The sequence below is a fragment of the Hipposideros armiger genome, unplaced genomic scaffold (assembly GCF_001890085.2).
Source record: "Hipposideros armiger isolate ML-2016 unplaced genomic scaffold, ASM189008v1 scaffold_286, whole genome shotgun sequence".
Taxonomy (NCBI): domain Eukaryota; kingdom Metazoa; phylum Chordata; class Mammalia; order Chiroptera; family Hipposideridae; genus Hipposideros; species Hipposideros armiger.
This window is the reverse complement of record NW_017731636.1, coordinates 1,844,854-1,872,297: the sequence shown is the minus strand read 5'-3', so window position 1 is coordinate 1,872,297 and position 27,444 is coordinate 1,844,854. Positions and strand designations below refer to the sequence as shown.

The following is a 27,444-nucleotide window of genomic DNA, read 5'->3' as shown; positions in this document are numbered from 1 at the left end:
AAAAAAGACATGAGAAAGCCCTAAACTCTCAGCTCTGGCTTACCTTGAGGTTCCATGCAAGCAGGAAGTGAAAGCTAAGGCATAGTTGTCAACTGCCTGAGCATTGAAAGCATGGCCCAGCATGCACATAGAGACCCTTGGCAAAAACTGGGAGACATACTGGTTCCAAGCATTGAAGGAAATTTCTGTTGAATCATTAGTTGACAACTAAGCTAACTTAAGTGGTCACATATGACTTTACAGAATTAGTTCACAAAAGTCACTAAGCAAATAACAACAACAAACTATGGAAGTGTAGGGGAAGATGAGAACCTGATTTCCTGAAATGCCATATTACATTATTTAAATGTCCAGTTTTCAACAAAAAATCACAATAAATGCAAAGAAATAAGAGTACGGCCCATACACAAGAAAAAAAGTTAACAGAAGCTGTTCCTGAGGAAGCCCTATAATATAAAAACTTTAAATCAGCTGTTCAGAGAAATAAAGAAAACTATGTCTAATAAAAGAAAGAATAAGGATAATGTCTTACCAAATACAGAATATAAAGAGTTAGAAATTATACAAAAAATAACAAAATAGAAATTCTGGAGTTGGAAAATCCAATGAATGAAATGAAGAACCCGCTAGCAGAGCTCAATAGCATATTTGAGCACGTAAAAAAATCAACAAAATTGAAGACAGGTTAATTGAGATGATCCACTCTAAAAAAAACAAAGAAAGAAGAAAACTGAACAGAGCCTCAAAAATATGAGACAACATCAAGCATATCAACATATGCATGATGAGAATTCCAGAAAGAAAGGAGAGACAGGAGCAGAAAGAATATCTGAATAAACTTCAAAACTCCTCAAATTTGAAGAAAAATATTAACCTGTACATCCAAAAAGCTCAACAAACTCCAAATAAGAAAAACTCAAAGAAATCCATATCTAGACACATTACAGTCAAACTGTCAAAGGCCAAAGACAGAGAATCTTGAAATCAGCAAGAATTCATGTACAAGGCATCCTCAATAAGATCAAGAGCTGCTTACTCATCACAAAACATCAGCCAGAAGGTAATGGGATGACATATTCAAAGTGCTAAACGTAAAAAAAAAAAAAAAAAAGCAACCAAGAATTCTATATCTAGCAAAGAAAATATACTTTAAAAAAGAAGATAGAATTACACATGACCCAGGAATATCCTGTGTATGCCCAAAAGACTGGAAAACAGGTACTCAAAGACATCTATATTCACAGCAACAACTATTCACAGAAGCCAAAAGGTGGAAATTGCCCAAGTGTCCATTGACGCTAAACGAAAAACTGAAAGAAACCAGACACAAAAGGTCACATATTGTATCCATTGAGACAGAAAAGAGATACATGGTTCCCAGAACTGAGGCGGGAGGGGCAGGGAGAATAGGGAGCAGTTAGTGGGGACAGCGTTTCTGGATTAGATAGTGGTGATGGTTGTATAACTCCATACATATTAAAAAGGTGAATTTTATGATATGTGAATAATATCTCAATTAAAAAAAACATACATTAAAAAGTTTGCCACCCTTTTCACTACTATGGTGAACATTTGAGATGCCTATTTCACCGCACATACCTCAAAATCTCGTTATTTTAATACATAGCTCATTTTTTCACTTTCTTTTATTAGTAGTACAAACCAATGTAATAGACATTTACAACCCTCACAAAGTGATAACCCACCACCAATCTACTACCCCTTTAACATTGTATACAGCTGTTGTAATACCATGGACTATCTTTCCTATGCTGTATGCCTCATTTTATTTTTTTATTTTTTTAAAGATTTTATTGGGGAATCGGGGGAAGGGGAACAAACAAGTTGTCGTTTTGTTCTTCAGTCTAGTTGTGGAAGACGTTGCTTCACTGGCCCATGTTGGTATTATCATTGTGCTCTTCCTGGGTGAGGCAGATCGGTCGCCGGCCTCTGGACGGCCGCTCATGGCAGCTCTTGGCAGCTCACTCCGGCTGCCAGCCGCTCACACTGGCTGCCGGCCACACACGGTAGCTTATGGCAGCCCACTGCAGCACGGGCTGCAGCCTACCCGTCGCCGGCGACTCACGTGTATGCCTCATTTTAAACTGTATTTACTTAATAAGCCACATAACATTGAACATCTTCTACCTATTTATTTATTAAATGCATTTTCAGGAGACATTTCTGCACCACCTCTAGTTCTGGACTTTGCTTCCTCCAATAAGTGTCACCCTTATCCCCCGATGATTCTAAAAACTTCTCTTAAGTGTCTCTTTGTATGTGATCTAGTGTCCAAAACAGTGGGAGTGAGGTAAAGGGATAGGGTCATTTACCTATAGTACCCTGTGCTAGGGGCTTTGCACTCCTACCTCTTCATCACAGCTCAGTAAGGTGGCTGTTATTACTCCTCCTCCCAGTTTACAAAAGAGGGTCCTAAGCTTGGCTGGGTTCTGTAGCTTGCTCCAGGTCACACAGTTAATGAGTGGTGGGACTGTAATTAAAAGCCAACTCTGGGTTTACCATCCACCTTGAGAATATGAGAACAATGCTCTATCAGAAGTCGCTGACCTTCAAGTATCAGGGAACATAACATATTAAGTCCTATAAACAGATAAACAAAAATCCTTGCCCTCTAGTATAGTTCACAAACCAATGAAAGAAAGACGATGACTATAATTATTATTATTAGTTTTTTAGATTTTTTATTGGGGAATTGGAGAAGGGGAACAACCAAGTTGCTGTCTTTCAGTCTTAGTTGTGGAGGGAGCAGCTAGCTTAGCTTCCAAGTCCAGTCGCCATCTGGCCGCCCATTGGCAGTTCGTGGCTGCTCAGCTCAAGGTGCCGTGTTCAATCTTAGTTGTGCGGGCATAGCTCACCATCCCATGCAGGAGTCGAACTGGCAACCTTGTTGTCAGGAGCACGCCCTCTCACCAGCTCAGCCATCCTGCCACCTGTTGGCATTTAAGTGGCAGCTCAGCTCAGGTGCAGCTCACTGGCCCATGTGGGAATCGAACAAACGACCCTGTTGTTCAGAGCTCGCCCTCTTAACCAACTGAGCCACTCTACTGGTCCGATAACTATAATTATACTCAATAGTTTTACAGTTTGCTATCACTTTCAAATAAAGACATAAATTTACTGGATCATCAACACAACCCTCTGAGGTAGGAAGAACAGTTGTTATCATTCCCCTACTCAGAATCATTCCTCCATTCACTCACATCAGTTGAGCACTATGCAAATAGCACTGGGCTGAATGCTTTCATAGACATCACCCCGCTTAATCCTCATAGTAATCATGTGATGAATAAAATCATCATTTTAGATATAGGGAAACTGAGGCACAGAGAGGCTAAATGACTGCTAAAGCGTCACATGTTAAGTAAATGGCAGAAGCAAGGAATCCAGAACCCTTCTCTTCGTTCCCCAAAGCCCTATTTCAGAGCTCTGTCCTTTCCACTATGCTGGACATCCCTCACCAGGGACAATGACTGTCATATGTTACCACTGGTCTTTCAAAACACAAGAACAGAAGATGGAGCCTAGTGTTACCCACCTACTGGGACAGGGAGGGCAGGACAAACCTTTGTGGTTGTTCTGCTTGGTCCTCTTTTGCCTCAATTTCAGTGTTACCTACACACAGGTCACTAGTCCTACACTCTCTTCACAAAGCTTGTCAAGTCTGTTCACCACCTGATTCACATTTTAAATAACAATTCACATTCTTACTTAAACACATTTATTATGAAACACAGTTTTTTATTACTGTCTAAATGGAAAGCCGGTATCACTTGCCACAAATAAAAGGTACAGTAGAAGCCCTCCCACCACCAGGCACTTTAAGGATGTCCACTAGCCAATGGTCTCCACTCCCTCTGCTCTGCAAAACCTGTGCCTGAAGCCTGATATACTGAATGCCACACTGGAAAGGTGGCTTCAGTCTTGTATGTCATGCTCAAGAGTAGTACATCGTGCGCTTTTGCCTTTACCAGCTGACTTTTATGCTGAAAATGAAACACAATGGTTATGTCATAAACTTGGTTATGTCATAAGTGTTACCTTAACTTAGTATCATGAAACAATATGAAAGTAACTTTCTATGAGAACTAAATTACATTCTCTAGGAAGATGTGATAAAGGCAAATTTCTTTAAAAACTAGTATTAAATTAGATGTGGATAAGAAAAGCATAAAAGGGGCCAGCCGAGTGGCACGATGGTTAAGAACTGGCTTGGGACACCAGAGGGCCCCAGTTCGGATCCCACATATGATGGCCAGTGACACTGCGCTCTCCAGCTAAGATGCTGAACAACAGCTCAACCTGGAGCTGGGCTGCCATGAGGCGATGGCGACGGCAGGTGGGTTGCCATGGGCTATGGTGTAGCCAGCAGCCAGCGTGAGCAGCCAGCAGCCACAGTGAGCAGCCGTCCAGAAGCCGGCAACTGATCTGCCTCACCCGGGAAGAGCCCAATGATGGTGCCAACTTGGGCCAGTGAAGCAACGTCCTCCACAACTAGACTGAAGAACAAAAGGACAGCAACTTGTCTGTTCCCCTTCCCCCAACTCCCCAGCACTGTTCCCATCCCCCAATTCCCCAATAAAAAGATAAAAAAAGAAAAGAAAAGCATAAAAGACTTCAGGGGAGGTTGTGAAAATGTAAACAAAACAATTCAGAGCACCAGTCAGTGTCCTCATGCTGGAAGAAAAGACGGACTACGCAGAACATTTTACAGTGACAGATGGAACAAAGTCACGGAGTTCCTATGGTGAGCACCAGAGCAAAGAGAAGCTATCTGCCCCTCAAAACTTCACAACAGAATGGAAGTCATTTATTGACGTTTTCTCCAAGAAATTTATCTGGAGAACATTTCTAAAACACTGGTGGAACTATTCTAACTTATGAGATGCTACTGAGAGAAACAATCACTCACTCACACACTCACAGACACACACACACACACACACACACACACACACACACACACCAACATGATGTACCTGGATAGAAAGAAAAAGCCAAGTTGATGACAGCAGCTGCCAAAGGTGTTACAATTGGAACTCACAAATTACAACTTTCTATTACTGGCAAAGCAACAAACCCAAGAGCTTTTAAAAACATAAATTCTGATCAAGAAGAAAATATAGACTATAGCTTACTTTCCTGAATTCAGACCAAATGAATTAATGATAACATATGGATTATGAGTTCTAATTTGTTTAAAATTGAAATTATAGATGATATAGAAATCATACACGCCTCAAAAGAACAGCAAGAAGAGGAGATAGACCCGAGTTCAAAACTGCTCACAAAGCCAAGATGCCACAGATGAGCCTTGACCAACTGCCAACATGTGAAAGGGGGAGCATAATGCTGAGAACATTATATGTTCCCCCATAACAATTTATTTTATTGATATTAAGTAAACACGCATGTATACGTTTTAAGTTAAAATGTTAAAAGATATCAATGTGTCTTTTTTTTAAGATTTTTTATTGGGGAGTTGGGAGATGGGAATAGTGCTGGGGAATTGGGGAAGGGGAACAGACAAGTTGCTGTCCTTTTGTTCTTCAGTCTAGTTGTGGAGGACGTTGCTTCACTGGCCCAAGTTGGCACCATCATTGCGCTCTTCCCGGGTGAGGCAGATCAGTTGCCGGCTTCTGGATGGCCGCTCACGGTGGCTGCTGGCCACTCACGCTGGCTGCTGGCTACACACGGTAGCCCATGGTAACCTACTGCAGCAGGGGCTGCAGACTACGCCGCCGCCGGTGACTCACGTCAGCCCAGCTCCAGGTTGAGCTGTTGTTCAGCATCTTAGCTGTAGAGCGCAGTGTCACTGGCCCTCGTATGTGGGATCCGAACCAGGGCCCTCTGGCGTTCCAAGCCAGCTCTTAACCAACACGCCATTCGGCCGGGCCTCAATGTGTCATTTTTTATGATTCTCTGCTTTAAGGGACTTTTGTTTTTTCTTTAATCATCAAAGAGGAGAAAAGAGAACAAAAAGAATCAGAAAATAATAAAATGGCAATAACTACATGCCTATTAATAATTACTTTAAATGCAGATGGGCTAAATGCTCCAATCAAAAGACATCGGGTGGCTGCATGCATATAAAGAAAAAAACACTCATGCTTATGCTGCCTATGGAGACACACTTCAGAGATCCAAGATGGCGGAGTAGATAAATGCTGTGCTTGCCTCATCCTTGTGAACATATCAAAACTACAGCCATTTTGACTATGATGTGTCTTGGTGTGGGCCTGTTTGGGTTCATCTTGTTTGGGACTCTCCGTGCTTCCTGGGCTTGTATGTCATTTTCCTTTACAAGGTTAGGGAACTTTTCAGTCATTATTACTTCAAATAGGTTCTCGATCCCTTGCTCCTTCTCATCTCCTTCTGGTACCCCTATAATGCAAATGTTGTTAGGCTCAATGTTGTCCCACAGGTTCCCTTAAACTATCTTCATTGTTTTTTATTCTTTGTTGTTGTTCCAATTGGGTGAATTCTGCTTCTTGTCTTATAAATTGCGGATTCGACCCTCTGCTTCATCTAATCTGCTGGTGATTCCTTCTCATGTATTCCTCATTTCAGCTATTGTATTCTTTATTTCTGACTGGTTATTTTTCATGGTTTCTATATCTTTCTTTATGCTTGCTATCTCTTTGTTGAAATTCTCACTAAATTCCTTAAGCATTCTTATAATCAGTGTTTTACCAGTGTTTTAAACTGTCTCTGGTAGGTTGCTTGCCTCCATTTCACTTAGATCCATTTTTGGAGGTTTCTTCTGATGTTTTATTTGGGATAGATTTCCTCATTTTGGCTGTTGCTCTGTGTTTTGCTTCTATGTATTACGTAGATCACCTATGTCTCTCAGTCTTTGATGGGTGATCTTATGTAGTATGTGTCCTTTGTAGTTGAATTGCTCAGCCTCCCTATTCTCCTGTGCATGTGTTCCAGAGGTGTCCCTTGTGTTTCGTGTGTTCTATTGTAGTTGAGCCTTGATTGCTTTTGGCTTGTCAGTGGGTGGGACTGGCTCCCAGGCTGACTAGCTATGAGGATTGGCTACTCCCACAGTGTAGGAGCTGTTGTGTGGGGGCTGACCCCTCAGAGGAAGCTTCACCCCTGCAGGCTCTTGTGCCTATTGAGAACCCCCTTTGGGTGTGCCTTTGTGCTCTGGTGTAGTTTGAAGCTGGTCTCTGAGTGTGTTGTTTCTGGTGTCTTTTGGGCAGGGCTCCCATGCAGGGCAATTTCAGCCTTGCCTGGCTGCCACCAATAGTGGGCCTGAGGCAGCTTAGCAATAGGCCCAGGGTCCCCTAGGCCTGTTGCCACCTGTCAGCTGCCCGTAAGGCCCAGCTGTTGAAAGAGGCTCCTTAGATGTATGTGCCTGGCTGGTTGAGCTGGTGTTGAGAGTGCCCTTGGCGATGCAGCACTAGCTGGGTGGGGTGGAGTTGAAGTGAGTCATGAGATATGATTGGTGGGTTTTACGTTAATGCAGATTCAGATCTTACTCCTGTACCTGGCCTGTGACCACCTTATACAGTGCCCCAAGGACACTGCAGCCAGCTTCCACCTCAGGCTTGCAAATTCCCAAGAGCTGCTCCCAAGTGGTTGTGGTGGTTTCTGGGTCACTGTTCACCACCAAATCTCCCCAGGCCATTGTGGATTGTCAGCTGCTATAAAAAACCTCCTCCATGGTTTGTGGGGATGGGGCCAGTCACACAGGCACTCAGAGTGCCCCTGACAATGTAGCTTTAGGTTGGCAGGATGGGGTTACAGGGAACTAAGGAAACCATTGGGTTTCTACAAATTCAGTGTAGTCTTGGCTCCTAGACTTGTGCTAAGCTGCAACCACTCCTCAAAACAAAACAAAACAAAACAAAACAAAACAAAACAAAACAAGACAAAACAGAAAAACCAAACACACACAAAACAAAAATCAAACAAAATACCAAAATCAACAAAACAAATAAAAAACAACAAAAAATAAACAAACAGCAACAACACTACAACCTAATTATGGAACAATCAACCTGGAGAACCATATGAAGCCTAGCTGAACATAAGTCCTGTAGCTAAAAATATAAAGAAGCCACGTCGAGACTGGTAGGAGGAACAGAAAAGCAAAATAAACTGGCCCCAAACCTCTGGGTGGTGGTTAAAAATTGGGAGGGATATCTCAGCTAGAGAGGTTCCCTCAGAGAAGGGACCCCAGTCCCACACTAGATTCCCCAACCCAGAGTACTGGAGCCAGGAAGAGGAGCCCCCAACGTTTGGTTGTGAAAAAGTGGGGATTTCAATCATCTGGGTGCGACAGAAGGCTGCAAGAAACCCAGACATCCTCTTAAGGGACCTATACACAGACTCACTCACAGGTATTCCCTCTGGGTGCCAGCTGAGGGACCGTGACTCAAGGGGCATTGAACACATACAGGAAAAGACTGAGTTGTGTAACTTTGGGATAAGGGCTAGAGGAACAGTTGCCATCTTCCCTGTGTGGGGGTCTCCCTTCATTGCAGCCAACAGGCGGGTGCAATCTTTCCTCTGTTGAGCCTGACCCACCATGCCCATGGCTAAATTTTGCTTTAAGGGATTTCTTTTTTTTTCAGCTGAGCCATCCTTCCACCTGTTGGCAGCTCAGTGGCCGCTCAGCTCGGGCCGGGACTCGAACCGCTGTTGCTCAGAGCTCAAACTCTTGAGCGAGCTCTTAACCAACTGAGCCACTCGGCCGGCCCTAAGGGACTTCTGATTAACCAATCATAGTCCTCTTCAAGAAATCCATTACTTTAGCTACAAAAATAAACACAAATAATACAAAAGAAGGCTCTTAACTTCTAGCTAGATACAATTCCCTGCTGAAGGCTCTTAATCTTAACCTGGTTAAAAAGTCAGGGAAAAGAAGAAGACACAACAGCACCAAGTTGAGACATTTTTCTGAACACAAATAAAAGACATTTATGCACAACTAGAAAAGAGTTAACTTCCTCAAATAACTCCATGCATATTTTTTCAAAATTTTTTATAATGTCAAAATACACATAACAAAAAACTTACCATCTTAGCCATATTTATGTGTACAGTTCAGTGGTACTAACTACATTCGCACTGTTGCGTAACCATCACCATAGCTCTTTTCATCTTGTAAAAATGAAAATTCATACCCATTAAATAATAGCTCCCCATGTTCCCACCCCCTCGGCTCCTGGCAACCACAACTCTATTCTTTAGCTCTATGATTTTCACTACTCTAAGTATCTCATGTAAGTGGAATCATATACTATTTGTCTTCTTATGACTGCCTTATTTCACTTAGCAAAATGTCCTCTAGGTTCACACATGTTGTAGCATGTGTCAGAATTCCTCCATTTTTAAGCCTAAATATAAGACCATATTTTGCTTATCCATTCATCCATCAATGGACACATGGGTTGCTTCCATCTTTTGGCTACTGCGAATAATGCTGCTATGAACATGGGTGTACAAATATTTCTTGAGGACCTTAGAAGAGTTCCAATTTCTCCACATCACCACCAACACTTGTTATTTTCTTGTTTTTTGATAGTAGCCATCCAAATGGGTGTGAGGTGGTATCTCACTGTACTATTGATTTACATTTTCCTAATGATTAGTGATATTGGCATTTTTGGTCATTTGTATATACAGTAAGTCCCCGACTTACGAACATTCGAGTTGCGAACTTTCACAGATACCAATGGACCTCGCATTACGAACATTCGTAGATGCGAACAAATCGCGGAAGTAGCTCACGTGTCTGCCGGACATTGTCACAGTTGTGCTGCTGTGTGCTTACTGTACAGTGCGATAGTATACAGTAGTACAGTGCTCAATCAGAGCCCAGGATGTCTGGAAGTAAGAGGAAAAGCAGTTGTGATGTGTAAGGGACTGCTAGGAAGCGCAAAGCAATAACCATGGAAACAAAAGTGAAAATAATTGAGAGATTGGACTGAGGCGAAAAGATGGTAGACGTCGCTAGTCCTTATAACATGAATCGTTCAACCACTGGCTTTACATTGTATATTTGTGTCAAAGGTGTATAAGACTCACTTTGTCTGACTTATTGTATTCTTTGGAGAAATGTCTATTTAAGTCCTTCCTATTTCAGAATTAGGTCACTGGTTCTTTTTTTGTTCTTCAGTTTTAAGGAGTTCTCTGTGTATTTTGATGATCAGCTATGACTTATAAATATTTTCTCCCATTCTATGGGTTGGTTGGCTTTTTTCTCAATTGATATTGTTTTTTTGATGCATAAATTTTTAAAAGTTCATAAAGTCCAATTTTCTTTTGTTGCCTGCACCTTTGGTATATCCAAATCATTGCCAAATCCAATGTCATGAAGTTTTTGCCCGATGTTCTTTTCTGAGAGTTTTATAGTTTTAGGTCTTACATTTAACTTTTGTATATGGTGTTAGACAAGGGTCCGACTTCATTCTTTTGCATGTGGATTTTACCCAGCACCATTTGTTAAAAGACTGTCCTTCTCCCCTGAATGGTCTTGTCCCACTTGTCAAAACTCATTTGACCATATACAAGGTTACAATTATGCTCGCAAACTCATCCTAGAAAAAGTGCCATGTACACCTCATTGTTGAATATCACTATGGTCACCTTCGAAGCACTCCCCTTGGGAAGCTATGCACCAATGCCAGTGCCAAGTCCACCCTTCAAAGCAATTTCAAACTCTTTTTCTTGAATGACCATCAGAGCTGTCATTGTTTTACCCTTGATGTCCTGAATATCATCAAAATGTCTTTTCAATATTTCCTTTATCTTCAGGTAAAGAAAGAAGTCACTGGGGGCCAGATCAGGTGAGTAGGGAGGGTGTTCCAATACAGTTGTTTGTTTACCGGCTAAAAACTCCCTCATAGACAGTGCCGTGTGAGCTGGTGCATTGTCGTGATACAAGAGCCATGAATGCTTGGTGACAAGTTCAGGTCGTTTTCATCTAACTTTTTCACAGAGCCTTTTCAGCACTTCGAAATAGCAACTTGGTTAACTGTTTGTCAAATCGGTACAAATTCATAATGAATAATTCCTCTGATATCAAAAAAGGTTAGCAATATTGTTTTGACTCTTGATTTGGACTGACAGAACTCTTTTGTCGTGGAGAATTGGCTGACTTCCATTGTGCTCTTGGATGCTTAGTTTCGGGGTTGTATTGGTACATCCATGTTTCATCACCAGTGATAACATGACCCAAAATATTGTCTTGCCTCTCCAAAAGGTCTTGGCAAACTTGGACTCTCCTTTGCTTTTGCTCATCGGTGAGCTACTTCAGGACCATTTTTGCACACACCTTTCTCATGCCAAGATTTTCAGTTAAGATTTTCTTAACTGTTTCTCTATCGATGTTTACTTGGTCTACTATGCTTCTCAGTCAGCCGAGGATTCAACAACTTTTTCCAATGTTTTCGTCAGTTCTGCTAATTACTGGCCACCCTAACCTCTCTTCATCAGTGACGTGTTCTCTCCCCTCAGAAAAACGTATAATCCATTTGTACACTGTCATTTTCTTTATGGCATTATCCCCATAAACTTGGACTAACACGTCCCTGATTTCACTTCCACTCTTGCGAAGTTTAACAAGATATTTAATGTTTGTTCTTTGCTCTAATTCAAGCGCAGACATTCTTGCAATGGCACATAAAAACACGCGATAATGAACGCCACTCAGCAAGACACCACCACATGTCGACATGAACACAGCTGTCAGACACTGATATACCAAGGTTATGAAACCTTACCAAGTTGTACAGTGCTGCCAATGTATGTGCATGGTAGCAAGTTTGCAAACTTAATAGTCAGAACTTGTATGCAATGGTTTATTTCTGAGTTCCCTATTCTAATTCTATTGGTTTACATGTCTCTCTTTATGCCAGTACCACACTGTTTTTTTTACTGTAGCTTTGTAATAAGATTTGAAATTAGAAAGTGTGAATTCTCCAGTTTTGTTCATCTTTTTCATGAATGTTTTGGCTATTTGGGGGAATTTGAGACTCCCTATGAATTTTAGGATGGGTTTGTCTACTTCTGCAAAAAAAACGTGATTGAAATTTTGATGACTTTTTAACAATATTGTCTTCCAATCTATGAACATGGGACATGTTTCTACTTATTTTTCTTCTTTAATTTCTTTCAGCAATGTTTTGTGGCTTTCATTAATAAGTCTTTTAACTTCCTTGGTTAATTCCTAAGTATTTTATTCTTTTTGATGCTATTGTAAGTGGAATTATTTTCATAATTTTCTTTTCAAATTGTTCATTATTTGTGTAGAGAAATGCAACTAACTTTTGCATGTTGACTTTGTATTGTGCTACTTTGCTGAATTCATTTATTAGTTCTAATAAGTTCTTTGTGGAATATTTAGAGTTTACTACATATAAGATCATATCATCTGCAAATAGAGATCATTTTACTTCTTTCCAATTTGGATGTTTTTCTTTTCTTTTCTTGCTTAATTACTCTGGTTAGAACTTCCAATACTGTGTTGAATAGAAGTGGCAAAAGTGAGCATCCTTGTCTTGTTCCTGATCTTAGAGGAAAAAGTTTCAGTCTTTCATCATTGAATATGCTTGCTATGGGTTTTTCACATATGGCTTTCATTATGTTAAGGTAGTTTCCTTTTCTGCCTAGTTTGCTGCATGTTTTTATCATAAAAGGATGTTGAATTTTGTCAAATGCTTTTTCTGCATCATTTGAGATGATCATGTGGGTTTTTTCCCCCTCTTCATTCTGTTATTGTGGTGTATTACATTAAATGATTTTTGTACATTTAACATCTTTCAATTCCAGGAATAATTCCCACTTAGTTTTGGTGTATGGTGCCTTTAGTATGCTGCTAACTTAAATTTGCTAGTATTTTGTTGAAGGTTTTTACATCAATATTCATAAAGGATTTTGGTCTGTACTTTTCATGTAGTGTCTTTGTCTGGCTTTGGTATCAAAGTAATCCTATGGGATAAGTTAGTGTTTCCTCCTCTTCAGTTTTTTGGAAAAGTTTAAGAAGGATTGATGTTAGTTCTTTAAATGTCAGAATTCACCAGTGAAGTCATCAGGTCCAGAGCTTTTCTTTCTCAGATTTTTAATTACTAATGGCATCATTTTAATAGTTATAGGTCTACTCAGATGTCTATTTCTTGTGACTTAGTCTTGGTAGGTTTTGTGTTTCTAGGAGTTTGTCCATTTCAACTACATTATCCAAGTTGTTGGCATACAATTGTTCATAGTATTCTCTTATAATCCTTTTAATTTCTGTACAATTAGTTGTAATGTTCCCATTTTCATTTCCCTTTTAAAATAACTTTTTATTTTTCAATTACAGTCGACATATATTAGTTTCAGGTATACAGCATAGTGATTAGACATTTATATAACTTACAAAGTGATCACTCCAATAAATCTATTACCCATCTGACAACCATACATAATTATCACAATATTATTGACTATAGTCCTTATGCTATACTTCACATCCCCATGACTATTTTGTAACTACCAATTTGTACTTCTTAATCCCTTCCCTTTTCATCCATCCCCACAATCCCTCTCCTATCTGGCAACCATGTTTGTTCTCTGTATCAATGTGTTTGTTTTGTTTATTTATTTTGTCCTGTAAGTGATATCATATGGTATTTGTCTTTCTCTGTCTGATTTATTTCACTTAGCATAATAACCTCTAGATCCATCCATGTTGTCGCACCCATTTTCATTTCTGATTTTAGTAATTTGAGACTTCTCTCTTTTATTCTTAGTCCACCTGGCTGGTGGTTTGTCAATTTTGTTGATCTTTTCAAAGAATCAACTTTTGCTTTCATTGATTTTCTCTACTGTTTTTCTATTCTCTATTTCACTTATTTCTGCTCTCATCTTTATTATTAACTTCCTTCTGCTACCTTTGGTTTACTTTGTTCTTTCTCTAGTTCCTTCAGTTGTAAAGTTAGGTTGTTGATTTGAGATCTTTCTTATTTTCCAATGTAAGAATTTATAGCTATAAATTCTCCCACCCCTTTAGCACTGCTTTCACTGTGTCCCATAAACTTGGCATGCTTTTGTTATCATTAATCTCTGTATTTTATAATTTCCCTTGTGATTTCTTCTTTGAACCATTGTTGTTTTTTTAAGTGTATGTTTCTAATTTGCACAAATTTGTGAATTTTCCAATTTTAATTGTTATTGATTTCTAACTTCATCCTGTTGTGGTTAGAAAAGATACTTTGCATGATACATATCTTTTTAAATCTATTGAGATCTGTACTTGAGAAGAATATATATGCTATTGTTGTTGGGTAGGGTATTCTGTATATGTCTGTTAGATCGAGTTCGTTTACTACGTTGTTTAGGTCCTCTATTTCCTTCCTTATCTTCTGTCTGGTTGCTCTATCCATTATTGTGAGTACTGTATTGAAATCTCCAACTTTTGTTGTAGAATTAGTTCTACCTTCAATTCTGTTAGTTTTGCTTCATATGTTTTGATAATCTGTCATTAGGTAAGTAAATGTTTATAACTGCTATATCTTTTTGCTATACTAAACCTTTTTATTTTTTAAAAGATTTTTATTGGGGAATTGGGGGGATGGGAACAGTGCTGGGGAATTGGGGAAGGGGAACAGACAAGTTGCTGTCATTTTGTTCTTCAGTNGTGCTGGGGAATTGGGGAAGGGGAACAGACAAGTTGCTGTCATTTTGTTCTTCAGTCTAGTTGTGGAGGACGTTGCTTCACTGACCCAAGTTGGCACCATCATTGCGCTCTTCCCGGGCAAGGCACATCAGTCGCCAGCTTCTGGATGGCCACTCACAGCGGCCGCTGGCCGCTCACGCTGGCTGCTGACTATATACAGTAGCCCATGGCAACCCACTGCCACAGGGGCTGCAGTCTACACCGTCGCCGGTGACTCACGGCAGCCCAGCTCCAGGTCGAGCTGTTGTTCAGCATCTTAGCTGTAGAGCACAGTGTCACTGGCCCTCATATGTGGGATCCGAACCGGTGCCCTCTGGCGTCCCAAGCCAGCTCCTAACCATTGCGCCACTCAGCCGGCCCTATACTAAACCTTTTTTAAAGTCAATTTTGTCTTAGTATAGCTACCCTGCTCTCTTTTGGTTATTATTTGCATGGAATATCTTTTTCCATCCTTTCATTTTGAATCTTTGTGTCTTTGAATCTAAAGTGAGCCTAGTAGACAATATATATTGGGTTGTCGGAAAAGTCATGATATATTTTTTCTGGTTTTCATTGCAAAAATGCGTCATGACTTTTCCGACAACCCAATAGTTGGATCATACGTTTTTTTCCAGTCTGGCAATCTTTGTACTTCAATTGTAGAGCCTAAGCAATATACATTCAAAGAAATTATTAATAAGGAGGAACTTTCTTCTGTCATTGTGCTATTTGTTTTCTATATGCTTTACAGCTTTTTTCTCTCATTTCCTGCATTACTGTCTTCTGTGTTTAGTTGATTTTTGTAGTGAAATATTTAAATTGCTTTCTCATTTCCCTTTGTGTATATTCTACAGCTATTTTCTTTATTATTAGCATAGAGATTAAATTTAGCATTCTAGTTATAACACTCTAATTTGAATTTATACCAGCTTAATTTCAATAACATGAAAAACTGCTCCTATAAAGCTGACCCATCCCTTTCTGTTGTTCATGCCACAAAATTACATCTTTACATACTGCATGCCCCAAATCACAAATTAATAATTCTTTTAAATGCATTAGTCCCTTAAATTATGTAGAAAACAAATTGTGGAGTTATGAACCAAAGTTACAATAATACTAGCTTTTAGACAAATAATTGTTTTTGTTTTTTGTATGTACTAGTCTCTTAAATCATGTAGAAAAAAACACATGGAATTACAAGTTGTTGTTACAAAGGTACTGGCTTTTACAATTGCCCATGTATTTACCTTTGTTGAGATCTTTATTTCAGCACAGGTCTTCCAGTTACTATCTAGTTTCCTTTCATTTCACTTTGCAGAACTCTCTTGAGCAGGGAAGGTCTGGTAGTAATGAACTCCCTCAGCTTTTTTTTTAAATCTGAGAATGTCTTAATTTCTCCCTTACTTTTCAAGGACAGTTTTGCTGGATAGAGAATTCTTGGTTGACTTTTTTTTCTCTTACCACTTTGACTATATGGGCCCACTACCTTCTGGCCTCCATAGTTTCTGATTAGAAATCTGCTCATTATCTGATTGAGGCTCCCTCGTGTGTGATGAGTCACTTCTCATTGCTTTCAAGATTTTCTCTTTGTCTTTGGCCTTTGAAAATTTCATTATAATGTGTCTTAGTGTGGGTCTCTGTGTTCATTTTACTTGAAGTTCACTGATTTTCTTGGATGTTTATATTTCATCAAACTTGGGAAGTTTTCAGCCATTATTTCTTCAAATATTCTCTCTGCCCCTTTATTTTTCTCATCTCCACCTGGGACTCCCACAATGTGTATGTTAGTCCACTTGATGGTAATCCACAAGTCTCTTAGGCTCTGTTCACTTTTCTTCAATATTTTTTCTTTCTGTTCATCAGACTTGATAACTTCCATTTTCCTATCTTTAAGTTTGCCAACTCTTCCCTCTGCATACTCACCTCTGCTTTTGAATCCCTTAGTGAATTTTTAATTTCAGGTATTATACTTTTCTGATTCACAGTTTCTTTTTTATTTCTTTTTAGGTTTCCTCTCTCTTTATTGAATTGCCATTTTGTTCACACATTTTTTTCTTGACTTTCTCCACATTTTCCTCTAGTACTTTTAGTCTCTTTAAGATAGTTGTTTAAAGTCTTTGTCTAGCATATCTGCCATCAGGTCTTTTTCAGGGACAGTATCTATTGATTTTTTTTCCTTTGGTCCATATTTTCCTTCTTCTTTATATGCCTTGTTACGTTTTTGTTAAAAACTGGACATTTGAGTCTAATAATATGGTAACTCTGGAGATCAGATTCTTCTCCTTCCCCAGGATTTCCAGGTTTTTTGTTATTGTTTTTGTGTTTTGATCATTGGTTGTCCCTGTGCTCAGCCTGAGGTGTAAACTTAAGGTCTTCTCAGGTCTTATCTGAGCCCTTGTCTGAGTATGTGTGGTCACTTTGTAATTTTCCCCATAAAGGCAACTGTTTCTGAATGTCCTAGTTTTTACGTCTGACTCCTAAAAGGGGAAAAAGAGAAAAATGAAGGAGGGACAAAAAAGGATGCTGATCCTTTAAATCCTTCAGAATTCACTTCAGCTGAGGGGAAGGGGCTTGAAACAATGTGGGGGACATGCAAGAACAATGCCTGCCAGCCTCTTTGTCTGCACCTCTGTAAACAGATGCAGCAATCAGTGATCAGAGCACAGATCTCCCATATTTTGAAGACAGGGTCATTTTTGTCCACTCTGGCTCCCATGACCTATGTGCAAGCTGCTCCGGGAACAGCTGCACAGGTGCCTGCCACTAAGCTAAGGGATGGGGGTGTTACTGTGCTAAGAGCTTAAATTGATGGAAATTAACTGCAATTTACCATCTAAACCTTCTCCTGGAAGTTGCAAGCCTTCAATAAACTCCAGGGTTCCAAAATGGTTTTATCAGACAGATTCTACCAGTGAAACTGCTGTCTAGGTGGGGAGACAGATTCCTGGTGCTTCCTATTCTGCCATCTTCCCAGGATCCTTTCCTTGCATTTTTTTTTTCATACCCAAGTAGAAATCTAGACCTCCCTTGTATAATATGTGGTCACTCTGAGTAATACGGCCTTCTTCATCTTCCTCAAGACCTTCAGCCATTCCCACACATTTCCCTACTGTGGCTCCCAATGGGAAGCAGGACAAAGGACTCAGTCCAAGAAGAGGAAACAGAAGAGAAGTGTCCAAGAAAGAATCTACTGCCATCTGGTCTACCTGCCATGTCTAAAGGAAACCCCCATCTAACCATCCCCATCCCTTTGCCTCCCTTCATCAGCCCCTCCAGTCCTATCTCTGGATTTTGTGCCTGCTGCCTTTCTACATTCCCAGATTTCTTTTCTCTTGGGGGATTGCTTGATACCCCCTGCCACTTTTAATTAACACCCAATTTCTATTCTCACATTTCAAAACACTGCTTGTTTACTCACCAGGAACTTATGCCTGAATTTCCTTACATTGCTTCTGTCTCCCTATTCAAGCTGAGAGACATTTACTAAGCATCTCTTCTGAGCCAGGCTCTATGGAGGTTGTACAATGAACAACCCAAGGGCTCCCAGAGCAATGGGGCATGAGTGGCTGGGGCACTGACTAGGAGAACCAACTCTGCATGAAACTCAGAGGAGTAGGTGAGGGGGCACAGACAATAACTTATTTCCTAAAGGTCAATACCAACTCTCCAGTGGTGAAGTCAATGTTCTTCCTTCAGACTCTCTCCCCATCTGTGACATCTGACCCAGATGACCATTAGTCAGGGGGCTCCCCATCCTCCAAACCTTTACTCCCATGGCCCTCAACTACCCTTTGCCTCCTGGAGGGGCCTTTCTTCCTCCCCTACCCACTGCAGGTCTCTCCAAGAAGGCCCTGAGAGCCCGGCTCTTTTCCCCCGGTTATCTGTCCTCTAGGAGCTCCCTGTACTCTGATGACCCATGCCAAGGCTCCTCTGTGGACATTCCCAAATCTGTGTCTTCAGCCAAGACCCCTTTCCAGCACTGCAGTCTTATGCCATCATCTGCCAACAAGCAGCTTCCCAACCCTAGCTTCCTGGTTTCTGATCATGGGACAGTATTCCCCTGGTCTCTGAAGTCGTCTCTGGCTGCATGGTTACCAGTGTCTTCTGCAGTCACTGCATTTGGTCAGTGCCTCTTTTGGGATCTAGCTCCAATCCACCTCCTGATTTTTATTCTCAACAAGTTCCACCCTGTTTAGGCCCTTATCACCCCAGGCCACCCAAGTGCTCTCCAAAGTCTGTACATGGCCCTGTACCAGGCACTGACTACAGCTGTGATAACCTTCCAGCAGCACCACTTTGAGGCATCAGCCTCATCCTTTCCACACTTTCAGGGGCTCCACGACTGCCTAAGGATAAAGCCCAGCATCCAGGCTGGTCCACAAGGCCCTCTGTGGTCTGCCCCAGCCTCCGCATACTGACTCATCTCACCAAAACCCTGGAAACACAGGTAAAAGCTTAAGTCCTTTCCCAGCACCAAACTCTACTCCCACTGCTGCCCTTACCTCGCTTTTCTCTGCCTATTCAAACCTAGCCCAGGTGATAGGCAACTCGAGGCAAGACACAGAGGATGGGACTTTGAGCAAGAAACCCAGGACTAATTTCCAATACACATCTGACTTAAGTTATAGCACCTCCCTCAGCCTCCATTTTTCTGTCCAACAGAAAACAGCATGACCTACACTGCAGGGTCATCTGCCACACCAAATAAGTTCATGTGTGGAAAAGCGCCACAGAGAGCTTGGAAACAGTCCTTAGAACAAGAGCAGCCGCCAGCTGCCCACATCCCTTCTGAGTGGTCAGTGCCCTGACCTGCATCACATATTGTGGCCCTCACCCCTGCTTAGTTATCACTTGCCCTCCTAAAACCAATTTAAATTCCTAACACCCCAGGCCAGAAGCAAATTCTCCTTCCTCAGAAGCACCCCTGCTGCTCTGAGGAAGCCACTTCAGCTCTAGTCTTTAAATTCTAGACACATCTCCCACTGTTACTTCCACTGGCTGGTCTTTCCTGCCCAAGTGTAGAGTACACTCCTTTGATTGGGGAGGGGGATGGTTAGTTCAGTTGGTCTTGACGCCACACCACACTGCTCCTGGCCTGCCTGGGGCAAGTGTGTAAAGAAAATCAGATCTTTTCTAATGACCAGAAGTAACTCTGATAAGCTGGAGTTCCCTAAAGAGCAAATTAAACATCTCAAGAGCCACTGGCTGCCCAAAGGTCACTGTGACAAGATGATGCAAGTTCATGGGGAAATTCCCGATAGGGCCTGAGACCCCCTCACCAATCAAGTCCAAAGCAACTCAGGCAGGCCATGCTGCCCCCCAGAGAAATGTCAAGACTTAGATATCTGCATTGGGAAGGGCAATACCCAGAGGGAAAGAAGTGAGTTTGGAGAGGGAAGGAGGGAGGGCAAAAAATGAAAAAGAAAAGAAATAGTGAGAAGGGAAGACATGAAAACACTGAGAGAGAGAGAGAGAGAGAGAGAGAGAGAGAGAGAGAGAGAGAGAGAGAGAGAGAGAGAGGAGAGAGCGAGAGAGAGAGAGAGAGAGAGAGAGGAAGAGAGAGAGACAGAGAGAGAGACAGAGAGGAAGAGAGAGAGAGAGAAAAGAAACGCAAGAGAAAATGAAAGAAAAGGTGCTGCTGGTTCAGCGCCTGCTCTGTGCCAGCACTGTGCTGTGTGCGCTCCACGTGACCTCAACACCCCATGAGCAGGGCTTTGACCCTCTTGCATGGCAGAGGACAGGTTGAGAGAAGAGTCCATTCTGAGTTGGAAAGAAAGGCTCCAACCACAGAAATCAGCAAACGAGGTCCCAACCACAAGCCAGGGCTCAGTACATGTACATTACCTCTCCTTACTCTCCACGAGCCCAGGGCCCAGAGGGACACAGAAGGGTAAAAGCGTGCACTGAGAATTCCAGCAACTAACCATAAAGCTTTCAGAAATTCAATTATTATTATTTTTAATAAAGATTTTTTACTGGGGAAGGGGAACAGTGTTGGGGAATTGGGGAAGGGGAACAGCCAAGTTGTTGTCCTTAAATCTTAGTTGTGGAGGAACGCAGCTAGCTCAGCTCCAAGTCCAGTCGCCATCCAGCCACCCATCGCAGCACGAGGCTGCTCAGCTCAAGGTGCCGTGTTCAGTCTTAGTTGCAGGTGGGTGTAGTCCACCATTCCATGAGGGAGTCAAACCAGCAACCTTGTTGTTAGGAGCACGTGCTCTCACCAGATGAACCATCCTGCCACCTGTTGCAGCTCAGCAGCAGCTCAGGTCAGGCACAGCTCACTGGCCCGTGAGGGAATTGAACTGGCAACACTGTTGCTCAGAACTCTCGCTCTTAACCAACTGAGCCACTTGGCCAGACCCCAATTATTTTTTTATCCAAACTCTTTGGACAATGTATTGTAATAACACATAAAGGCATGTGGGGCTGGATTTCTGGTCCTTTCCCAGGCTCAAGATAATCTGGCCTTGTTGATTTTCTGAACATGCTACATACACACTGGGGCACCCTGGCTTCTGGTAGTATAGGATAGTTCAACAGCCCCTGAGGTACAAGAGACCCCTCCTGCCTCTGGGTTCAGATATAGACTGGTATCTGGATTCTAGGAGCACAAGAGGCTCCAACCAGAGATGTCCAGAAGAGCCCTGAGCCCAGTCGCACAGCTCAGCAGTGCAGGCAGAAGCTGACCTGGAGCACATTCAAACGCTTTTCCTGTTCCCAGCACCCCACCACCTCCTCCAGACTGCCCTTGCTGAATGGTATATAATGGAACAAGCTGGGCCCAGATATGCTGACTACGCATGTAGGTTAACCTTTGTCAACTCACAAAAACTATCTCCGATAAGCAAAAAACAAAAACAGAAATGTGTGTGTGTGTGTGTGTGTGTGTCTGTGAGACATACGTATATAACTCGTGTAAAAGACATAAACAAACAGTCTAAGTTTTAGATCTGAAATAGTAAAATTCAAAATAGCCAATATCTGCTATGCTTTATTTTTCTCACCAGTCAAGCCAGATATAAAACCTACCCCTGGATCCAACGGATTGTATATAGGGATCCCTAGTACAGTGTCAAGCACACAGTAGGTGCGCCACATGTTACTATTATTATTAAGCATTTACTATGTGCCAGGCTCCATATCAAATGCCCCCTCATTAACAAATGCTATGAGGCTAAACTTATCAGCTTCCATTTTACAAAGGAAGAAATATCAACTCAGAGAGATAAAGTAAGTTATCTAAGACAACACAGCTAGTCAGACACATAACCAGTATGGAATGCACACCTTGTAGGAGTCTCCTCAGCAGCAGCCAAATTACTTAAGATTTGGCATTCCACCCAGTCCCAAGGAGGGAGGCAGAGTCAAGGGAGCCCTGTAGACTCTAAGCAGACAGCCTTAGCCAAAACAGAAACAACAGAAAGTGTTTAAAAAGCATGAGGAAGCACAAAGGGAATCTGGAAGGAAGATGCATCAAGGATACTGTCAGGTGATAACATTTATGGAAAAATAAATAAAACAGCCTAGAACACAGAACAGTGTCAAAGTTGTGATAACAATTACCTCAAATCATGTACATGTAGGAAAGGCTGACAAGAATCCTAGGGGAAAATGCTTTAATTTGATGCATTGGGAAGATTGTGGGTACATTTTTATCTTCTATTTTGATTTCTGTTAACACTGATAAATGCTTATGCAAAAGTAATTTTAAATGCTTTCAGAGATAAAGAAATCACAAAGAAAATCAATAAAGAGTTTGACTACATAAAAATTAGAAGCTTCTGTTATGTCAAAAAGGCAACTAAAATGGGAAGACAAATGCTGAAGACATATTTATAGTAAAAATGATAGGCAAAGGGTTAATTAACATCTTTATTAATATTAAACACTCCTGAAAATCAAAAAGCACTAAAACTGCAAAAAGGAAATAGACAAATACATGGGCACTATTCAAAGAAACACACAAAAACACAACTGTTTAATATGCTTAAGGGAAAACGTTCAATCTCACTAGTAACTAAAGAATCACACATTAAAACGAGAGTAAAATACCATTTCTGTCCTACTAAGTTCCAAATATATTTTAAAATGATAAATCAAAGTTAGGTGCTAACACCTGTGTAAAACAGGACAAACCCTTTTGGAAAATATGGCAATGTATACTAAAAGATCTAAAAGGGTTCATGCCCTTTGATCACGTAATCTCACACCTGGGATCTCTCATGAAAAGAAAAAACTGAAAAAACAGGCAAAGTTTAATGATGGTCAAAGGGTTATTTATTTATAAGAAAAATGAAGCCAGTTGAAAGGGTCAACAACAGTGATGTTTACATCAAGAACTGCTATATAAAATGTTAAAAGCATAAATAAAAAAATGTAAATACCTCACAATTATAATTAGGTTTAAAAAGGGAGAATTGAATTCAGCAAAATTACAAGGTATAAGATCAACACACAAAAATCAGTTGTGTTTCTATATATCTGCAAAAACAATCCAAAAAATAAATTAAGAAAGCAATTCCATTTATATTATAATAACATCTAAAAGAATTAAACACTTAGAAATAAATCTAACCAAGGACATGAAAGACTGATATACTGAAAACTACAAAACACTGAAAGAAATTAAAGACGTTCTAAATAAATGGGAAAGGCATCCAGGTTCATGGATTGGAAGACTTAATACTGTTAAGATGTTCATACTACCTAAAGCAATTTACAGATTTAGTGCAATCCCTATTAAAATTCCAATAATGATTTTTTTTGTGTGGAAATGGAAAAGCAGATCCTCAAATTCATATGGGAATTGCAAGAGGCCTCAAATAGCCAAAATAATCTTGAAAAATAAGCTAAATTAGAAGACTCAACTTCCTTACTCTGAAACTTACTACAAAGGTACAGTAAACAAAGCAGTGTGGTACTCGCGTAGGGACAGATACATAGGCCAATGGAACCGAATAGAGAACCCAGAAAAAACCCAATTGATTTTTGCCAAGGGTAAAAGGAGAAAGGGCAGTCTTTTCAACAAATGGTGCTGGGAAACCTGTATACTTACATGCAAAAGAATAGAGTTAAGCCCTTAACTTATACTATATACACAAGGTGTGATCAAACAATATGGTGAATGTTTAAACAACAAAAATTTATTACCGTAAAAGACACATTGCCATTAATCCTGCTAAAAATACTCCCCCTCACTTTGAATTCAATTATCCCACCATCCTTGCCACTTCCTGAAGTAGTTCTGGAAGTCCTCTTTCATGAGTGTCTCTAGTTGTGCTATCGTGGCTGCCTCTATGTCCTGAGTCATTGACTTTGGGGAAGAGCCAGAACTTCTACTAACGGCGTCAGACCTGGTGAATAAGGTGAATTAGGACACACCGTAATGTTTTCATCTGACAAAAATTGCCACATCGGAAGCAATGTGTGTGACATGAAGCATTGTCACGATGGAGGATTTACGGCACATTTAAAACACACCTTCTCTCAACCGTAGCTCACACCCGACTGACTGCAAGGAACAAGCTGAAACTTGTGACACACTGTTACTAAGGTTCGATGCATTGCTTCCCATATTGAAGATCCCTCTCTTTCCGATGGATGGCACTTGGCAGCAGCATTCACCGTATTTTGTGATCACAATGGTAAAGGCTCTGTGTTACATATCATTTCTGGTACGACAATTTCTGTCAAATAAAAACATAATGGTGCGTCCTCATCCACCTTATTCACTGGATCTAGCATCATGCGACTTCTAGCTCTTCCCCAAAGTCAAAATGCCATGAAAGGTAAATGTTTTGAATCAATTCAGGACATCGAGGCAGCCATGACAGTGCAACTAAAGACACTCACAAAAGAGGACTTCCAGAACTGCTTCAGAAAGTGGCAAGAACAATGGGATAAGTGTGTTCGAAGCTAGGGGAAGTATTTTGAGGGGGATTAATGGCACTATCTTTTACTGTAATAAGTTTTTAAAAAATTTTAACAGTCACCATATTTTCTTATCACACCTCATAAAAATTAACTAATAATGGATCAAAGACCTAAACTTAAGAGCTAACACTACAAAATTCTTAGGAAAAACCTCTGAGGAAACTCTTCATGACATTGGATCTGGCAACAATTTCATGGATATGACACCAAAAGCACAGGCAACAAAAGAAAAAATATATACATTGGATTTCATCAAAATTAAAAATTTTCGTTCATCAAAAGATACTATCAAGAAAGTGAAAAAGACAACCAACAGAATGGAAGAAAACACTTGCAAACCATACATCTGACAAGGGATTAGTGTCCAGAATATATAAAGAACTCCTACAACTCAACAACAACACGATTAAAATATGGGCAAAGGACTTAAATAAACATTTCTCCAAAGCAGATATAGAAATGGCCAATAAGAACATGAAAAGATCTCAACATCATCAGTGATTAGGGAAATGCAAGTCAAAACCACAATGAGATAGCACTTCATACCTATTAGGATAACTATTTTAAAAAGGAAAGTAAGTGTTGGGAAGGATGTGGAAAAGTTGGAACTCTTGTGCATAGCCACTGTGGGAAACAGTATGGTGGTTCCTCGAAAAGTTAAACACAGAATTACCATATGACCCAGCAATTCTACTCCTGGAGTATATACCCAAAGGAACTGAAAGCAGGGGCGTGAATAGATTTTTGTACACCGATGTTCATAGCAATATTATTCACAATAATCAAAAGAAAACAACCCAAGTATCCATCAACAGATGAATGAATAAACAAAATACAGTATATACACACAACAGAATACTATTCTGCTATTAATAGAAGAGAAATTCTGACACATGCAACAACACGGATGGACCTTGAAAGCAAGTGAAATAAGCCAGACATAGAAGGCCAAATATTGTATGATTCCATTTATATAAGGTACCTAGAATAGGCAAATGCATATAGACAGAAAACAGAATAAAGGTTACCAGGGGTTACGGAAGGGGGGAGAGAAGGGAAGTTACTGTTTATGGATACAGAGTTTATGTTGGGAATCATGAAAAAGTTTTAGATATAGACAATGGTGATGGGTACACACCTTTGTGAATGCATTTAATGCCACTGAATTGTACATTTACAAACAGATAAAATAATAAATATTATATTACGTATATTTTATTGTAATTTAAAAAGTGGAGGAAAAGTGGCGAGGGGGAGGGATGTAATACTATTCATAGTGAAAAGTATACGTAGTATACCAAAATGTCTATAGCTGCTATTTTAAGAAAAGGAATGTTTGGATGTTCTCCTCTCTTTTAATCACTTTTTTCTATTTTCCAAATTTTCTTTCAAATACTCTTTGGATAGGAAAAAAACAAGTTCTGTGTTTAATAGTTTTTAGGTTTTGATCATACATGGTCCACCAGTCCAAATTTTTCCTTTCCAGGTAGAAAATTTCTTCATATTTGGACCAGCATTTACAAAGGATTTACTTAACAGGGGACCATAAGAAAAGGAAATAAGTCACTTAAAATGATTTAAAGATGTTCTCTGCTGCACAGAGGTAAGAACGAATATGCTCTTACGAGGCAGTCCACCTTGGTCTGGCCACACACTGATAGGGCCCACTAACTACAACCCATCAGGGCAGCAATCCTTTCCTTTATCTGCGTTTCTCTCCCAGCTCTCTGGGTGCTGAATGAGGAGAGGACAAGGTTCAAAGGCCCTTCAGATGGACAATTTCCTCTGGATGTGGTGATAAAATCCACAATTTGATCTTCAACCAATAAACTAACAGAATAATTTAAACATGCATGTGAGAATTTTCCTTAAATTTAACTAATTGAAATAATATTAATTCACCCTTAAAAGTACCCTAAGCCCTTCCCAAAAGGTGCTATTTATACAGCAAATGATAGTGACATTGTGCTGGGTTTTTATGCAGGAGTCTGAAGGACCTGATCGCCCCTTTCTGACAAATAAATAAAATGGCAGGAAGATCAAATAACTCACTAAAAAGGAAGATATTTTTTATCTTCCTTTTTACAGTCTCATATCCACTTCCGTTGAGAATAACAAAGTCTGAATTCTTATGCAACACTTATCTAAATGTGTCGATTTTATCAGATTGATGAATTTTGCTAACAAAAGGCAATGCTAGGAAATCTTTTATGACATATTTGGCCCATTCACAGGGCTGGCGCTTTAATTTAACCAACTTGAGAATTCTGAGCGAGAGCTGCAGGTGTTGGATCTAGAAAAAAAAATCATAGATGGGAAGGCATATCAATCTTTATGATGGGGAAACAAAAACACTCTCTACTTGCTTGCCCTCCACAGGCAGAAAGAGAGGTGGAAGTAGCAGGATATTGTCTCGGGCTGCATAGCACAGACGAAGCATCACTGTCTCCCAGTGACCGCTATTTAGTATTGACCAAAAGGCAGTGGCCCAGAAAAGAAGAGAGGAATTGATAAAACAATGAGGTTTGCCAACTGTGTGCTCAACAAGGACATTTTCTCGACCACATCAGAATTAGTCATTCCCTTGGCCACCTAAGCAACCAGGAGGCTTCTGTCCCATAATCCTCACACCCTCCCACCACCACCCTAGCAGTAGCACTGTCATCTTTATGTCCACATGATCTCTCCTATCAGAATATGTTGACTGTAAGCAGAGCAAATAGTCTGACAAGGCCAGTTGAGTCTCCTGTTAAAGATCTCCCCAGATCACCATCCCTTCCCTCCACTACTTCAACTCAGAGCCACCCTTCCCTTCCTGGAAAAATCACATCTACCACCTC

The 27,444-nt window shown here is 40.5% G+C and overlaps 1 protein-coding gene across 3 annotated transcripts in view; it reads right to left on the bottom strand.

Annotated features, from left to right (window-relative positions):
* The window catches only part of EEFSEC (eukaryotic elongation factor, selenocysteine-tRNA specific), a 282,568-nt gene that overhangs the window by 143,831 nt on the left and 111,293 nt on the right, over window positions 1–27,444 (bottom strand). The window lies entirely within an intron of this gene.